The sequence below is a fragment of the Phasianus colchicus genome, unplaced genomic scaffold (assembly GCF_987193195.1).
Source record: "Phasianus colchicus unplaced genomic scaffold, bPhaCol1.hap1.1 HAP1_SCAFFOLD_48, whole genome shotgun sequence".
In the NCBI taxonomy this organism is placed as follows: Eukaryota; Metazoa; Chordata; class Aves; order Galliformes; family Phasianidae; genus Phasianus; species Phasianus colchicus.
In genome coordinates this window covers 921,950-938,837 of record NW_028325226.1, presented here as the reverse complement: position 1 = coordinate 938,837, position 16,888 = coordinate 921,950, and the positions used below count along the sequence as shown (strand labels likewise).

Here is a 16,888-nt window from a genome sequence, read left to right as displayed (position 1 = left end):
AGCAGACATCTGTGCGCAGAGGGACACTGCTCATCCCATTTCTCCTCCTAGCTACGTCTCGTCCCACTCAGTGTGTCTTGAGGAGGTGAATCTCTGTCCACCTCCTGAGTCGCGCCTCCCCTGGTCAGCAAAGGGTCACTACTGCAATGGAGTCATCCAAACTCAGAGGAATAATACACATCCATTTATTGAGAGCTTTCTTAACAGCCAGCAACAACCAATTGGAGGTAACACTGGCCAATGGGCTAATTGCAATGAATAAGCGGTAGAGGTAAACAAAGAGTCAAATAAGAGATGGCAAAGAGAAAAGGCAGAAAATGGGGAAAGAGGGACAGACAGCAAAGCACTCCTAGATCCAGCCACGTGCCGGTGTCAGGTGCGGATCTTCAGTCTGATGGGTCGTCGCAGGTGGTGCTGTTCAGCTGGCAACGACGATCCCTGCATTCCAAAAAACAGAGACTTAAAGTGGCAGACAGAAGAGTGCCTAACAAAGATGTAAAGACGATTTCAGCTGTGGTTGGTACTGATGGGTACAACCAACCACACAAGGCTGAGCACGCTTTCCTGTCTCTATTCCAATTCTAGAAATACCCAGCACAGCCCCGTATTCTCTTGCTTTCATTTACTTCCATGAGCCATTTTAAAATGCACGTTGCTATAGGCTGGCTCAAGCTCTAGGGCCTAAAGTCACAGCCTGAGAGGCTTACACCAGCCCAGGGCCTAAAGCCACAGCCCGAGAGGCCAGCACCAGCCTAGGGCTTAAAGCCACAGCTTGAAAGGCAGAGAGGCTGGCATTGTCCCCGAGGCCTAAAGCCACAGCTGGAAAGGCTTGGACCAGCCACAACCCCAGTCCCGAAGCCACAAACCCCAGCCCAAGAGGCTGGCTGACATCAGATCCAGTGTCAAAACATCCCACGCAGTGTTAGCTATGGTGAGGGGAATTGCCCTCTGCGCTAGGAAGCAGACTGAATGCCAAGAGCTGTGTCTGAGGAACAGCCACGATCAGGTCGAGAGCTTGTGGGTCAAATCAAGGATCGGTCCGGTAAAGGGCACTGGGTGGTTGGGGTCTGCTACAGCCCACCTGATCAGGAGGAGGCTGTTGACGAGACTTTCTTGCTTCAGCTGCAGGAGGTGTTGTGCTTACAGGCTCTTGTCCTGATGGGGAATTTCAGCCACCCAGATACCTGCTGGGAGAGCGGCACAGCGGGTGGCAGACAATCCAGGAGATTCCTGGAGTCTGTCAAGGATAACCTCCTGGTCCAGGAAATAGATGGACCAACCCGAGGTGAAGCCTTACCAGACCTGGTGCTCACCAATGCAGAGGAGAGCGTTAGAGAGGCTAAGACTGGAGGCAGCCTGGGCTGTGCTGACATGCCTTGGTGGAGTTTGTGATCTTGAAGAATGCAGGCCTGGCAAAAAGTGGAGCAGGACTCTCAACTTCAGGAGAGCAAACTTCTGGCTGCATGGTTTCCTCTTGTGCTTTACTGTCACCTTCCTTTGTGCCCACCACTGATCTGCAATGGTAAGTAAGTAAGTAAGGCCTGAGTGGCCAAATGTTGGTCCGTGCAGTCCATGATGGTGCTGCACATGGCCTGGTGAGTATTTTGCAACCTGCCCCTGCGTCTTCCTGCCCACTCTGTAGCTGTGGAACTGACAACCTCCATCTTTCTCCCACCTCATTACCTGACCCAACTCTGGTCTCTGATGGAAAAAGAGATCACAGCATTTAACGGGAGCTTCTCTTATCTGTTTGTGATTCTAGATGACTACACCGGTTCTTTTAAGCCAGTGTTCTGGTCAGACACAGCTTTTGTTCCTGAGGTGGAACGCAGAGGTAAATCACTGCCAGGACAGAACCTTTCAGGCTCCCCCTACCGTTCTCTTTTCCTCCCCTCTCCGTCTCCTTTCAGTTCTCTTCCCCTCCCCGTCCCCAGACAGTTCCACACACAGATTGCTGTGTATCAGCACAGTGCCACTGCAGGACCAGCACCTATGGTTGAGACGCTGCTGTGTGGAAGGGAGAGGAGGGTGCCGTGGAGCGATCCCTCGTTGTTCCCATCTGGAGATGGATATGGATGTGTCTGACACGAGCTGCTCTGTCCTGTTTGTTTACAGATGCGAGTGGAGATGAATGGGATGCAGAATCCCAGCCGGCTCCCCGGACGGAAGCTCTAGCAGATGGCATGGGTATGTCATGGCTTTTTACTTCCTTTGCGAGCTTTCACCTCACAGCCCTAATGTCAGCCAGGCACACCTGCAGGAGTGAGAGCACAGAGCTGCACGTGCGTGCCCTGTCCCTGCACCATCCCTGGTACCATCTGTTCCTCAGATGGCACTGTGCCATCACGCAGTGACACAGACAGTGTTGTATGATGGAAAGCTCTCATGGTTCTTTGCTTGCAGAAGTGCGTCCAGAGCAGAGCTGCTTCCCGTGCCGGACTCCCGCTGGTATCCCAGGGGTGGGTAGTCTGTCTGGGTGGACTTCACCAAACAGAGTGCTATGTTCAGTAGCTGGCTCATCCTGTTCAGGTCCTGTGGGACAGAGAGGGAAGTTGGTAAGACAAAGATATTTTCAGAGGTTTTCTCACATTCTACAGACAGTCACGATGGAGAATGCAGCTCCTGGTGGGTATATTTCTGTCTGTTTACCAGAGGGCTTGGAAACCAACATTCTACACATGTGGAAAACACTGATGTCTTCTGAGAAGTAGTGCCCCCTGAAGATAACATCTTCCTGATGAGAGCAGATATTTACAGTCCCACTCTGCTTCCTTCTTTCTAAAGAGATCAACTGAGAGCCTGTGGATGAGCCTGAGTGTGTCAGGAGGACAGCAGCTGCATGCTGCTCTTCTCCCATGAGGACACAGAGGACGTTCAAGTGGCTGGTTCTCCACTTCAAGGTAAAGGCCATGCACAGAGCTCTGTGGCTGGCGGTTAGAGGTTGCTCCCCTCCCACCGGCTTCCCAAGGACTTAGGAACTTTGTCCTTTGGGAACAAAGCCGCCTGAACCACACTCAGCAGACGGCGAGAAGCAGCAGCAATCTTCCTCCCACAGTCCCTGCATCCCAGGGAAGCGTTGTTCCAGGAGGCCACGGAAATGAAACACAACATTTCATGGCAGTGTCAGAGCTCTGATGAGATTGCCAGTCAGGCACGAGGCGCAGCAGTGACCACCATCGTTCCTTCAGGTTGCGGGTGCTGAAGAACACGCAGCTCATGAAGAACATGCAGAAGCACACAGCATCCCTGTGGAAGATGTCTCCATGTTCTCCTCCAAAGGCACTCTGCTTTGTTTGCTTTGTTTGTTGCTGTGCTCCTTGTAAGGATTCTGTACTGCATTTGTATCCAGCAGCAGAGGCAGAAACACCAGTGAGCTGCTCCACCACCTCCATCCCACCACACTCTTTATTCCAACACCACTCTGTGTGGTGCTGGGAGGAAGGAGAGTGGGAGGCTCTCCCGTGCCCTCAGCAGTTCCTCTCTCTGCAGGCACCTCATGGAATCTGCCAAAGCCCAGTGTGCTGCCTGCAAGGGTTCATGGCATCTGGACAGCGAGCCGGCCCCAGACAAAGCAGAGAACAGGTGGGCTTGGCCCCAGCGGCCTCCACATGTGTTAAGACATCCAGCCTAGGTGCTGTGGAGCCCCAGCACATCCTCCCCCTCAGACCAGAGAGCACCCCAGCTCCGCTGTCCCCAGTGCAGCCCCTGTGGCCCCCCAGCCCAGCCTACATCCCCCTGGCCACGCAGAAAAGATCGAGTCGCCCCAAGCCCCGCTGGGCACTGTGACCATCCCTGCTCCCATCCTCCAGCAGATGGCAGCCGTCCCCCTGGCGTAGGGTGCGGGGACCACATCCCACACCTGGACAACCACTGCTGCCGCCAGCTGAGGCTTTCCAGATTGCTCGTGCAATAGTGAACAAAAGAGCTATTTCTTAACTCTGCTGGCTGTGCCACATTCTGCTTAATTCTCCCAGAATACATTTACACTGGCTTCTCTTCAGAGCAAGAAGTTTCCACGCTACACCTGCGCAGTGCACAAGTCATAGCGACCTCGTAGGTATTTGAGATCATGGAGCAGATCTTCCCAGATGATGTGTTAAGGCAGCTGAGAGATGAAGAAGTGATCCGGGACAGCCAGCATGGCTGCACCAAGGGCAGATTGTGCCTGATCCACCTGGTGCCTTCTGTGATGCAGTGTCGGCACTGATGGACAACAGGAGGGCAACTGATGTCATCTCCCTGGACTTGTGCAAGGCCCTTGCTGTGGTCTCGCACCACTTCCCTCTCTCTAAGTTGCAGTGCTTAACCACCCCCTCTCTGTATAGACGTTTTTCCTGATACCCAACCTGGCACAACTTGAGGCCATTCCCCTCGTCCTGTCACTGGTGAGAAGAGACCAGCCCCCAGGACCCGACACTCAGCCCTATTGAAACTCATAGTTTGCCTCAGCCCACTGACCAATCTGTCCAGGTCCCTCTGCAGTGCCTTTCTCCCCTCCGGCAGATCAACACTCCCTCCCAGCTTGGTGTCATCTGCAAACTTACTGAGGATGAACTCAATCCCCTCATCAAGATTATTGATAAAGACGTTAAATACAAGTGGTCCCAGCACTGAGCCATGGGGGACACCACTCATGACTGGCCGCCAGCTGAGTTCAGCTCCATTGACCACAACTCTTTGGGCCCGGCCATCCAGACAGTGTTTCACCCAGCAGAGCGTACGCCCATCCAAACCATGGGCACCCAGCTTCTCCACGAGGATGTTGTGGGGGACAGTGTCAAAGGATTTACTGAAGTCCAGGTAGACCAAATCAACAGCCTCACCTTCATCCACTAAGCGGGTCTCCTTGTCAGAGAATGACATCACGTTTGTCAAGCGGGATTTACCATTCGTATGATCTCAGGAGGCTTTAACCCAACTGCTGAAAGGATATGGAAAGGACACATGAGTATGTCATCCCCATGTCACGGTACATCATAAGCCCCGTGCATGTTCTACGTTTCTTATGCCCTCCATCATTCTCACAGCCATACACGGGGCTTTGGGGAGCCGACGTTTCCGTTGTTGTTGGGGGTCCTGCTGCCACCTTGAGGTACTGAGCCGAACTGCCACCGTCTGTGTGAAACGAGGAAAAAATACAATTCTGAACCCACAGCACCTCAAAGTCCCTTCGAGACACCCCGACCACAGCCCCCGCTGCCCCTTACAAACCTCAGGAGTGCCAGCAGCACCTCGTGCCTTAGGATGGGGTGCATTTTCGGTGCCCGGTGCATTTCGCGAGGATGCGCTCATCTCCTGCATCGTGATCATTGGCAAAAACGTACAACGGCGCTGACCAGAGCTGGGGGCTCAGCGCTGGCACGCAGGAAAACCTGCTGTGCTGCAGCGTGAGCCTCCAGCACTGCTGCTGGGCACCGCCGGGCGCAGCCTGGCTCCGTCCTCTCCGCACCTCCCTGCGGGGACTGATGGCCGTGCCCGGGATCCCCCGAGCCTCCTCTTCTGCAGGCTGAGCCGCCCCAGCTCTGCCAGAATCCCACCCCAGCCATTTCCCACGCGGTGCTGAGGAGGGGAGGGGATGCGGGGGAAGGAAAGGCGCTGGTGGGTGCAGTCCTACGACACGGCCATTTGAGCTGCCCTGTCCTCACCCAGCGGTGGGCACAGGGATGGGGGGGGGGGCTTTGGAGCTGCAGATACGACTGCACACAGAAGCGCTGAAAAACGAACGCTAAACATTTAATCGTTGAACACACAGAGCACTAAACAGAGGAATGACCGCGTTCCCAACCAGCTCCCACCCTGACAATCATCCCCCCTCGCGGCTTCCCTCCTCGGGGCCAACTCGAAGCGGCTCCACGTCGGCTTCACGCAGCTCCGGGAGCTGCGCGCGGGGACAGACAGACGGGCAGATGGAAAACGGCACCTGGGGACTGCAGCTGCGGGGCAGCAGCCGAAGGCTCTCGCTGACTCCGTGCCGGGCTCGAACGCGCCTCGATCCGCGCGATCTCTCCCTCTCTTTCGGGGCTGCCCGGCTCAGCCAGGAGCCGCTCCCGGACGCCGGCGGGTCCCGCCGCTCGCGGTCAGCCGCCGCTTCTCGCAGCCCGGCGGCGCAACGACGGCGGACGGCTCGGTTCCGACGGGGGACGGATGGGGCCGGTGGCGGTGCCCCCGCGCCGCCTTCCCCCGACCGCCCGGCGTCCCCGAGGCACGGGGCAGGCGGCGGCGGGGACCCGGGGCGGCGGAGCGGGCGGTCGGGGGAAGGCGGCACGGAGGCACCGCCACGTTCCCCGCACGGAGCCCCGCGGCCGCGGCCGCCATTGGCGGAGAGCCAGCGCTCGGCCCCGCCTCCTTCGCTCTCCCATTGGTCGGTCCGCCGGATGGGGCGGGCGCTCCGCGCGGGGTCCTTTCCGTCCGCCGTCGCGCCGTCATTGCGTCATCCTCGCGCGCGTCCCGCCCGGCCCCGGCTCAGCTGCCCGCGGCGCCGCTCCGCTTCCAGGGCTCCGGGGCGGCCGGGCCCGGCTGCGGCTGCGGGAGGAGGAGGGCGGGGACGTGGGGGACCGCAGCGAGCCCGCGCCCGCGCCGCCACGCCCTGCCCCGCTCCGTGCGGGCCTTGCTGGAGAGCGGCAAGCGCGGGCTGGCGGCTGCCCGGGCGCAGGGGGGGGAGCGGGGCGTCCGGGCGGGCGGCGGGGCCCGGCGATGGCGTGGGGAACCCGCTGGATACGGGCGGCTCCGGGGCACCTTGGCGTCCCGCTGCAGGCGGCGGTCGCGGCAGTTCGGGTAGTTCAGCCCCACGCGGATCGCCTTCTCGGGCTCCTCGCTGGGCGCCGACGGCCGCACTCCCGCCCGGGGCAAGCGGTGCCGGCCCGAGGCCGGCGCTGTGCGGGGCGGGGCTGAGCGCGGGGCGATCAGCTGCTGCTGCTGCTGCTGTTCGGCCGGCTTCTCGGCCGCCTGCGCAGGGCGCTGCTGGCTCGCGTTCAGCCGAGCGTCGGCCCGCAGCTCCGGATCCTTTTCCTCCACGCGGCCTTCCGGCCGCTCTGCCCCAAGCCCGCAGCGATGCCTGGGGTCGTTGTGACCAACGTGCGGGACCCGGCGCGTGGTGGTGTTGAACCTCGTGCCGTTGGCATCAGCCGTCGATCGGCCTGACCGGAGCCCTCTGCAGGGTCTTTGGAATCCTTAGGCAGATTATAGGAGGATGCCGTAGCTGAGGGGCGATGGGAGGCAGGGAGGGGAGCATCCTGCCGTGCCACCGGCAGCCCGGGGACCACGTGCTGTGGGTGCCGGCACGAAGCTCCTCCATCCGTCAGCACGGGAGCTGCGGTTCTGGCTGCAGCGGCAGGAACTCAGCGCAGCCCTGCAGAGAGCGGTCCGGCAGCACGAGAAGAAGATGACGGCCGTGGAGTGCGAGAGCCTCAGCAGCGTCTGCAGCCCGCGAGGAGCCGAGCGGGGCTGGGAAGAGGAAGCTGTGGGAGTCCTGGGGAGGGACTCCCAGAATAGCAGCGTGAGTGGCAGGATCAGCTGCTTCCTCTCCACTCCTGACACCGTTTCCTTTGAGAAGCCAGTGCAGAAGCCAGACCCCATTGTCACATCTGTGGGGTTGCACAGAACGCACAGGCATGGGGTAAGTTTAGGTTGGATATCAGGACAAATTTCTCTACAGGAAGGGTTGTTGAGCACTGGAATGGGCTCCCTAGGGAGGTGGTTGAGTCACCATCCCTGAATGTGTTTAAAAACCATTTGGATGTGGTGCTCCAGGACATGATTTAGATGAGGGTTGTTAGAGTTGGGGTACTTTGGTCAGGTCATGGTTGGACTCGATGCTCTTGAAGTTCTTTTCCAACGTGAGCGATTCTGTGATTCTGCAGGGACACAGTGTGTTGGACTGCTGTTTGTTGCAGAGCACCAGCACAGGGCAGGACTGGGGACTGGGAAGATCACAGAAGATCACAGAAACACCAAGGTTAGAGAAGACCTGTAAGATCATCCAGTCCAACCATCCACCTATCATCAGTAGTTCTCACTAAACCATATCCCTCAACACAAAATCCAAACATTCCTTGAACACCTCCAGGGTCGGTGACTCCACCACCTCCGTGGGCAGCCCATTCCACTGCCTGACCACTCTTTGAGAGAAGTAGTATTTCCTAACGTCCAGCGTAAATCTCCCCTGGTGCAGCTTGAAGCCATTCCCTCTAGTTCTGTCACCAGTTACATGAGAGGAGAGGCCAACACCCAGCTCACTACAACCTCACTTCAGGTAGTTATAGAGAGCAATAAGGTCTGCCCTGGGCCTCCTCCACACTAGCTGCTAATGGATCGCTCCATTAATGCAAAATTGCTGTAATTAAGAGCAGCTCCTGCACAAGACTGGGCACTGAGACCTTTGTGTCTGTGGGTGATTCTCCAGCAGGTTCTGTGTTAGCTGCACGGGGCTGCTTTCCTTTCTAGGGCCTGGGAACAGATGACAGCACTCTGATCAGAGTGATGGTGTCCTGCTCCGAAAAAGGATCTTTTTAGATCTGCTCTTCTTACCTGTATCCTCTCTTCTGTTCTGCCCTCTTTCTTCTCCCCTCTCGTTCATCACTCTTCTTCCCCTTACAAGCTCCTCTCTTCCCTTTTTTCCTTTGTTCTGCTCAATCTTTTCTCTCCTCTCCTTCTCTCCTCTCCTCTCCTCTCCTCTTTGTTGGCAAGAGGGCTCCGAGCTCCCTTGCTGGTGCGGAGAGGCTCAGACTCCCTTGCTGGTGCAGAAGGAACGATGAAGGACCTTTACTGAAGATGCTTACAACCTTTTATACCCGTGCAACAGCAACTTACATGTAGGAAGCAGGAGCCTCGTGTGTGTTTACGTCTGGCACAAGTTACTGCTAAGTTTCTTTACTCATTAGCAAGATAATGACTTTCTTTATCCCACATCTCCCCCTTCGCTATTAAGAGAAAAAGAAGCACGGTTCAAAAACAATCCTAAAAGTAGCTAAACTAAAATTAATACACTGAACAAGGATGGGTTCTGTAGAGTACAAACAGCAGTCCATATTAACCAGTTCCAACGATTCCAATTCTTATGATTCCTTGGTGACACAGTTGACAAAGTGCGTCTTGTCGCTGTGAGTCCAAACCACTGATGAAAGTGCTGTGGTCATGTTACAGCAGATGATGAGACGGATGGCCAGACCCCCCAGATTCGCATGAGCACCCACTGGACACCCCAGGACTCCTCTGGGACATCCCCAGACCCTTCTGGATGACTCCAGGACCACTCAGGCCCACATGAGAACTCCCTGGACCCTACCAAACCCTACTGGGCCATTTCCAGATCAGCCCAGGGACTCCTCAGAGCTCTTGGGCCCATAGTGGGAACTTCCAGATCCTTCCATGGTGCCACAGGACCAACCTGGGGACTCCCTGGACATCCCAAGGTCCCTCTGGGATATCTCCAGACTCTTCTGGTTGAGTCCAGAAGTGCCCCCTGGAGCCCCCAAACCTCTCTAGGATGTCTCATGCAGATCCTTCTGCATGATTCCAAGGGGGGATAAGAGGAGATAAAGGAGGGTGTGGGTGGGGTGAGAAAGGGGTCAGTGGGGCTTTTTTGGGCTGGAAAGGGGGGTTGTGTGGAATCTAGGGGGGAAGGTGTGAGTGAGTGGGACTGCTGTGGGGTGGAAAGAAGATCTGGTGATGGAGGGAGGGGTGGAATGGGGAAACTGGGGAGTTGTGGGGAGCTTCTATAGTAAAGGAAGTCTAGGGGCAGAGAATGGGGGTTGGGGGAGGGAGGACGGAGGTTCTGACACAGTGCCTGTTCAACAGCTCCCCTCTGTGTCCCTTCCCAGGGAGAAACCACAGTTTGGGCCTGAATGACACTGGGCACACAGCTTCCTTCTTAGCTTGACGTCAAGACACCTTGCTGACACAGATCTTCTGTAAGAGACACAAGGTTAATTTGGAAATCTGTGAGCTTCTCTAAGGTAATGCGTTACATCGAAGATCTAAAGGTAATCACAGAATCATAGAATAGCCTGGGTTGAAAAGGACCACAATGACCATCTAGTTTCAACCCCCTGCTATGTGCAGGGACACAGTCCACCAGACCAGGCTGCCCTGAGCCACGTCCAGCCTGGCCTCGAATGTCCCAAAGGATGGGGCATCCACGTCCTCTATGGGCTACCTTTTAAAATGCCTCACCACCGTCTGAATGCAAAACTTCCCCCTGATATCTAAACTAAATCTCCCCTGTCTCAATTTCAAACCATTCCCCATTATCCTGTCATTATCCACCCTCGTAAACATCTGTTCCCCCTCCAGTTTATACGTTTCCTTCAAGTCCTGGGAGCTCTCCCGGAGCCTTCTCTTCTCCAAGCTGAACAAGCCCCGGTCCCTCGTTGCACCAAGAATGCCGCGGCGGCTGCATTTCCCTCGTCCCCCACCAGGGGGCGCTGCTCCCCATCCAGCTCAGCACGCACCCTGCGCTCACTTCCAGGGGGCGTTCTCAGCAGCGTGCGCCCTTTGCACCGGGCAGCCCGGGCTGCGCTTTACTGACGTGCTGCTCGGCCGCGTTCACAACGTGTGCTCCAGTCAGTCCGCAGGCTGTCGGCTTTTCAGCGTCTATTACACAGCCCAGTGCCGGAGCTGGTGTGCGCTAAAGGCACCTGCAGCTGCCGGGACAGCCTGAAGAAAAGCCTCGGGAGGGGTTTGCACGACCCCAGGTGAGCCGTCAGCCCGGCGCTAAGCGCACAGAAGGGAACGCTGGAAGGGCCTTGGCTGCAGCGTGCGTGCAGAGAACAGTTTTGGATGGCTGGATGGCCCGTTTTGCCATCCAGCTTCCAATGTAAATTTCTGAAGAGGCTGAGGGTAAAGCATGGGAGTGGGGCAATTCTTAGTGTCCAGACTTAATGTAGTTTGAAGTTTGTATCTTAGGCTCTTACGGCTTATTTGCTTACTGTTTTATTAATCGTACTGACTCAGTCTCTACAAGTAAGGAAGAATTACATACTCCATCAACCAGTGAAGCAACAGCAACAGTATTTGTGCAGTCAGCTGCCAGCAGCGGAGAAGCAGAATCCACAGAAACTGCTCGCGTGTCAGAGAATTTACCAGGAGGTGGTGATACAGCTTTTTAGGAAGTAGAACAACTTGCTTGAAGAAGCCTGATGTAGCTTTGTAAGGCTTAACTCAGTTGTTCATGTCTGGATTTCGTGTTTAACCTTAGTATGCCTAATAAGAGGAGAAGCTTGCAATGACTGTAGTCTTCTAGTTTGGCTTCCTGTAAAGAATAGAACTTAATTGCAGGTTAGTATAATGACTAAGCAAGACTGATGGAGCACAAAAAAACAGTATGTAGTGTCCTTTAATTGGAACAGTTAATCTGATGAAGTCTGCAAAATGTTGTCTTCCTCTTTCTGCAATATCTTGTCTGCCTTTCCTCATCCGTTAATCATATTACGACGTCTGTTGTTTTCTTTCTTGCCTTGCCTGCTCTCTTTCTCCTTCAGAAATGCTTGTCTGTCACATGTTTCTCCAGTTCTTTCAAGCTTTTCTTTAACTGTGGAAGATGTGTTAATTGAAGGATGTTAAAAGGCAGTAATGTGCACATATAAAGTGAGGAGGATACGCAGCTGTGAGGCCTCCATTTATTATTTTCAGTTGATTCTTATTCTGATCAAATGCCAGTATTAAGTTACTTAGCAGCCTTCATAAGGGGAACACCTGGAATGCTAACAGTGCTGGGTTATCACTCAGCACATCATTCAGCAGACCTGAAATTTCACTGGGAAATATGCCGGCACACTTGATAGCTTAAAAATGAATTTCAAAGGCTGAAATCTGTTGGGCTCTCTCCTTTTGAGAAGGCAGGGCTGTTCGGTCACTTGAGTGCATGATGAGTATAGAGCTGTGGGTACAAAGCCACTGAAGAAAGGAAAACATCGAATAATTTTGGATTATGATGTCAGAATTGTAACAGTGTTGTTGGTGACAACAACTTCTGGGGAAATCACGCGTTACTGTGCTGTGTTTTAGGTGGAGGTAGTCTGGAGAAGAAGATGAAGGAATTCCCTTCAAAGAGAGGGCGAAATTTTACAGTTGGGCCAGAGATGCTGCTCAGTGGAAGGAGCGCGGTGTTGGAGAGCTCAGGGTCCTCTTCCATACACAGAAGAAGTGTTACAGGATCCTTATGAGAAGGGACCAAGTTCTTGAGGTGTGTGCAAAGCATGTCATCGCTAAAGAAATGAACTTAGTGCCCTCTGAAACATCAAACAGTGTTTTAATTTGGACAGCTACAGGTGATGCTGGTTAGTCGGTTGAGTGGTTTTTACAGTTCTTTTCAGTATCTTCTGTAGTTTGTTTGGCTTTGTTTTACCCTGGAGATTATACAGAACAAAAGCTGCTGATCTCTGGCTGCAGTGACTAGAGCTAAGGAAATCTCGGATTTGTTTTCAGATGGTGAAGTGAAAGTAGAGCAATTTGGGGTCAGAGCTAAAGTTCAAGAACTGGCCAATTCTTTTGAGAGGAGATTTGAAGAATGCCAGCAAAGCTTGTCAGAGCTGCAGAAGGGCCACCTCTCTCTGGCAGCGGAGCTGTCAAAGGACACCAACCCTGTTGTTGTGTGTTTTGTTTCTGCCAGTGACGAACCTTTAGGACACACAACCACGGAGCTGCTTTCAAATATTGTCCCTCGAACAGCTGAAAATTTCAGGGCCCTGTGCACAGGGGAGAAAGGCTTGTGGGTTCAAGAATACCACATTTCACAGAATAGTTAGTGACTTCGATGTCAGGTAAGCTTAATGTGAAGGCTTTTCATTGAGAGAAAAAACCCTTCTGGGCTGCAGCACTCCATGAATCCTGCCTGAAAGTGGGCTTTTCCAGTTCTTGAATGTGGTGAGAGTAGCCGAAATCAGCAGGGCTGCAGTCAGCAGCGATGCCTCAAGCTTTCCCGACACTTCTAGAGACCATCGCATTTTATTCTTGGAAAGCTATGACTTCAGGGGAATGCCACAGACTTGCATGTTAGACTTCGTTTTCTTCATACCTGTTATCTGCCTGATCACTTCTCTTTGGCAGCTGTTGGATCTGTAGGCTCTTCAGAGCCGGGTGTCAGCCTTTGGCAGCAGCAGGAGGCGGAGCTCCCGACGTATTGCAGGCAGCGTTTGCGCTGCTCAGGGCCTTGGCTGCAGCGTGCGTGCAGAGAACAGCGTGAGTGTTTGGCATGGCTGTGCAGCAGAGAATATGAAATGGTAGTTTTCTCACTTCCTCAGTGCCTCCCAGCACAGGACTCTGTGGTAGATCAGAAATTGGTGTGCGTGTTGGATTTGCTGTTTAGCAAGTGCATTCTCCTGCTGTATCTCTGTGTGTCTTTGTATTCTGCTGTACTTTGACTGCAGGAGTTTTCTCGCAGGAGGGTCAGGGCCATCCAAACTCAGTTCTGTTGTGCTTTGAGTATGGAGCTCTTTCAAGCCTTGATTCTAGGCCTAGTGGAGTAGAAGCCAACACTGTGTGAATAACAGTTGAAAAGTGTCCTTTTCTAGAAGAGGAGCAAGGCAAAAATGGTGATGTAATTCTAGCGATTCAGTTGCAGGCTTCTTTTAACTTTGTGTAGCATGGCATTTTACATCCTGTTACTGTGTTTCCTACAGGTGAGTTCGTTATTGGTTGCGTTACTAAAGCTGTGAACAACCACTGGAAGTGCTTCTGCTGTGATATCTGCCAACAAGTATTGGCAGGAGTTGGATTCATCAAGAATGACGGCAGGTGGGTCTTCACCCTTCCTTCTATCACTGGTAATGATGAAAATGGAATGACAGTTGGGAGGGATGGTTATGGTTCCTAAGGCTTTCCTGCTGAGATGGAGTAACCAAAGTGTCTTTTATGAGAAAAAGGTCTAAGAATGCATCACAAAACTGAGAGTGGATATCTTAAAATGTGTGCATAAAATATTAACTACTTGTCTACTTCGACACCGGATTTCCTGTCAAGTGTGTGTTGTACCTGGTGATGTTTCAGGATGAGTAGGATACACTGTGGTAGACACTTAAAAACAAATCAGATGCAGAAGTTTTGTCATTTTTAAATAGGTTTTTATTTTCCCAACATGGGTTCCCCAATTTGAGTCCAGTTTATCACCTTTTTCACTAATAAATGCGCTCATTTCAGTGGGATCCTTCACGGTTTGTTTTTTTTTTTTAAGTAAACTGTGTAGCCATTGATTTCATGCTTTTAATGCAATACACGTGGTTATGTAGAGAGTTAGGGCCCGTTTTGCCATCCAGCTTCCAATCTAAATTTCTGAAGAGGCTGAGGGTAAACATGGGAGTGGGGCGGGATGAAAGTCTGCAATTTGCAGCACAGGGTGGTACCATAGGAAATAGGAAATCTGAGTGCAAACTTGCTTATAGCAGCAAAATGATTGACATTATTTTTCTAATACAAAGGGCAGAAAATTGGTTGTCTTCAGCTGCTTCAGTCATTATCTTGCCTATGTTCTTTGCTTTTAGTTGAGTTGCACAAAGTGTGTTTTTCTTTTCAGATTTCCTTCATCTCGTTTCATCAGCTTCTGCAGCTGCAGAATACATAGCTGCATGTTTTTACATCCCCCAGTGATGCATGGATGAGGGGGCATTGTAGGATATAACACACGTCACTAGTTGTTTGCTTTTTAGTACAAAGGAAGCTATTATTTCATTATCATGGCAGAGGCCGATTTGAAGAACAACCTGTAGTGTTGTGTCAGCGGTATTGTCAGCTTATATTTTTCTTTCTCTGATGTTTGATATCACGGGGAAAATGCAGAGGAGTGCATTTTTCTTTCCTTCAATTACATTTAAGTAAATCTAAAAGAAACCTGTGCTAAGAGAGCCAGAATGTAAGCCAGGCATGACTACAGCTTTCTAACCTGTTTGAGACAAGCTCCGTAGCTATTTTCATAGAGATTTGATGCATCCTACTTAGCAGGCTTTTCTCAGAATCAATCAAGCTTGTTTAAAAAAATAATCATATTGAACTGTCGTATTTGATGCTGCTAAAGACATTATTATAGTATAAATCCTGTTACTGAAACAAGTGCTAAAAATTAAATGATCTCTACGGAAGCTCTGAAGTTGAAATTGTTCTATTCATGCTCTCAATTAATGAATTTTTGAACAGGAAGGAATTCACTGCTGATGCTCACGAACCGAAAGGAGAATAATTACATGGTTTACCTGCCGTGACAAAATGGGCGTCCCCATCTGTGGAGCACACAGAAGACCAGTTGAAGGACGTGTGGTGAATGCTATGGGCAAACAGTGGCACGTGGAGGTAAGCATCAGCTGACACGTTGTCTTTCACAAGTGTAAAGGTTAACGTACTTACCTGGAATATCACTGATCAGCTTCCATGAAAGGGTTAGAAAAGTGTGCAGCAGTGATCAGCAAATGCATCTCCTAATCCCATTTTCAACCTTGATGTGCCTGATCTTCCACTGAGAAAAGACCTCTGCCTGCGGAGCTAAAATCAGGAGATGTCCCAGGAAGCATTGCGAGGTCCTTGCAGAAGAAAATGTCACCAAGTGAGAAGCAGGATATATGGAAAGGCAGTAAAGTTCTGTGACAAACGTAGTGCTAGTGGGCATTATAACGTTTCTATGGCTTCCAGTTACTTGCCACGTAAGTATCTCTAAAGCAGTTTAGGTGACAGTTCATATTTCAAGTCTCTGTACAAGATTTACTTCTTTATCTTCCATTTAAGTTATAAAGATAAGCAGTCTAGTCCTTTTGTTGTGAAAATATCCTGTAGCATGTACTTTCTTCACAAGATGCAGTGGTGCTGAAAATGTAGTCTTTGTCATTAATAACGTATCAGAATCACTTCAGTGCTGGATTTCCAATGCTCAGATGTTCAGGATTAGGGAAGCAGCAAAACAAAACCATATTTGTAGAGGGTGGAGCAGATGTAGAGAAATATTTTCATTTTTAATATCATGAAGACACTTGTAATTAGATGACGCAAGATTCAATTGGAAACCCAAATCAGACTTGCCATCCTTCTCCTTTTATTTCAGTTTAAATAAAACAGGAAAGCTATTGAGATACATTTGAGAAATTACCGTCAATAAAATCATTGCTTGAAAACTTTGTTGTTTCTACTTCCTCTTCAGCTGTTTTGTTTCCACTGCAGTCGTGATTGAAGGAGATGGTAAGCAGTTCTCTAGCTGTTTTCTTAGCTTAGTTACGTTTTGATGAAAGTTCTTTCTAAAAGTGGAAGGAAGGTCCTTTGTTGAATCCCTCACTGCTCCCATTAGACCGCAAAGAGGTCTCTCTATCAGACATCAGGATAGGTGTGATTAGTCAGAGGCCAAATGGGCAGAAGACCTTACAGCAGCTGTTTTGTGATGATGGAAGATCAAACAGGAGCTAAAGAGAAACCTTTTAGTAATAACCAAAGGCCAGAGATGCTGGGAGATGCAGAGGAGGCTTCCTGCCCCACCGGCTTTAAAAAGGGACACATACCGCTGTGAGGGTGACCACATAGGCATCTCCCCAAATGAACTTAGGGTTCCATGACCCAGATTTGTAAAATATTTAGATACTGAACAATTTAGGTGGGCTTTGTGAGGGATTACTTTTTATTAAGTGCCTAGCTTCTATTGTTTCAGTTTGGTTCTTGGAGATATTCACCTATCTGTCACAGGCACCTGTCTTTTGAAAATAGAGGCTGATGATAATTGCACAAAACCAGGAAGGGATTGTACCTGGAAAGATCTGTCCTGCAAAGGCATAAGTGCAAGTGTCTTAATTTTGAGGAGGAGAAATTGTTTGGTGGGCTTTTTGGACTGTCATCAATGATGAAATGCCCTAAGGCAAATCATTTCACGTGCGTCATGCCACGTTATTTTGTCCCTAGCTCTACAGCTCCCTCACCTAACACTGTA

The 16,888-nt window shown here is 51.6% G+C and overlaps 2 long non-coding RNA genes across 6 annotated transcripts; one reads left to right on the top strand and one right to left on the bottom strand.

The window, feature by feature from the left end:
* Positions 1–169: 169 nt before the first annotated feature.
* Positions 170–6,184, bottom strand: LOC149911993 (uncharacterized). 4 transcript variants are annotated; one of them, XR_016462587.1, is made up of 6 exons: positions 5,212–6,184; positions 5,034–5,115; positions 4,824–4,921; positions 1,314–1,514; positions 1,082–1,187; positions 170–438 (listed from the first exon to the last, which is right to left on the bottom strand). It is a non-coding gene; the product is annotated as an uncharacterized LOC149911993 (long non-coding RNA). The 4 variants fall into 4 exon arrangements; XR_016462589.1 differs by having other exon boundaries at positions 1,082–1,514; positions 5,026–5,115; XR_016462586.1 differs by having other exon boundaries at positions 1,082–1,514.
* A 246-nt stretch (positions 6,185–6,430) lies between these two features.
* Positions 6,431–16,088, top strand: LOC149911992 (uncharacterized). 2 transcript variants are annotated; one of them, XR_016462555.1, is made up of 7 exons: positions 6,431–7,615; positions 9,819–9,953; positions 10,951–12,758; positions 13,045–13,176; positions 13,617–13,731; positions 15,124–15,276; positions 15,350–16,088. It is a non-coding gene; the product is annotated as an uncharacterized LOC149911992 (long non-coding RNA). The 2 variants fall into 2 exon arrangements; XR_016462554.1 differs by lacking the exon at positions 6,431–7,615 and adding an exon at positions 8,636–9,410.
* The last annotated feature ends 800 nt before the right edge of the window (positions 16,089–16,888 follow it).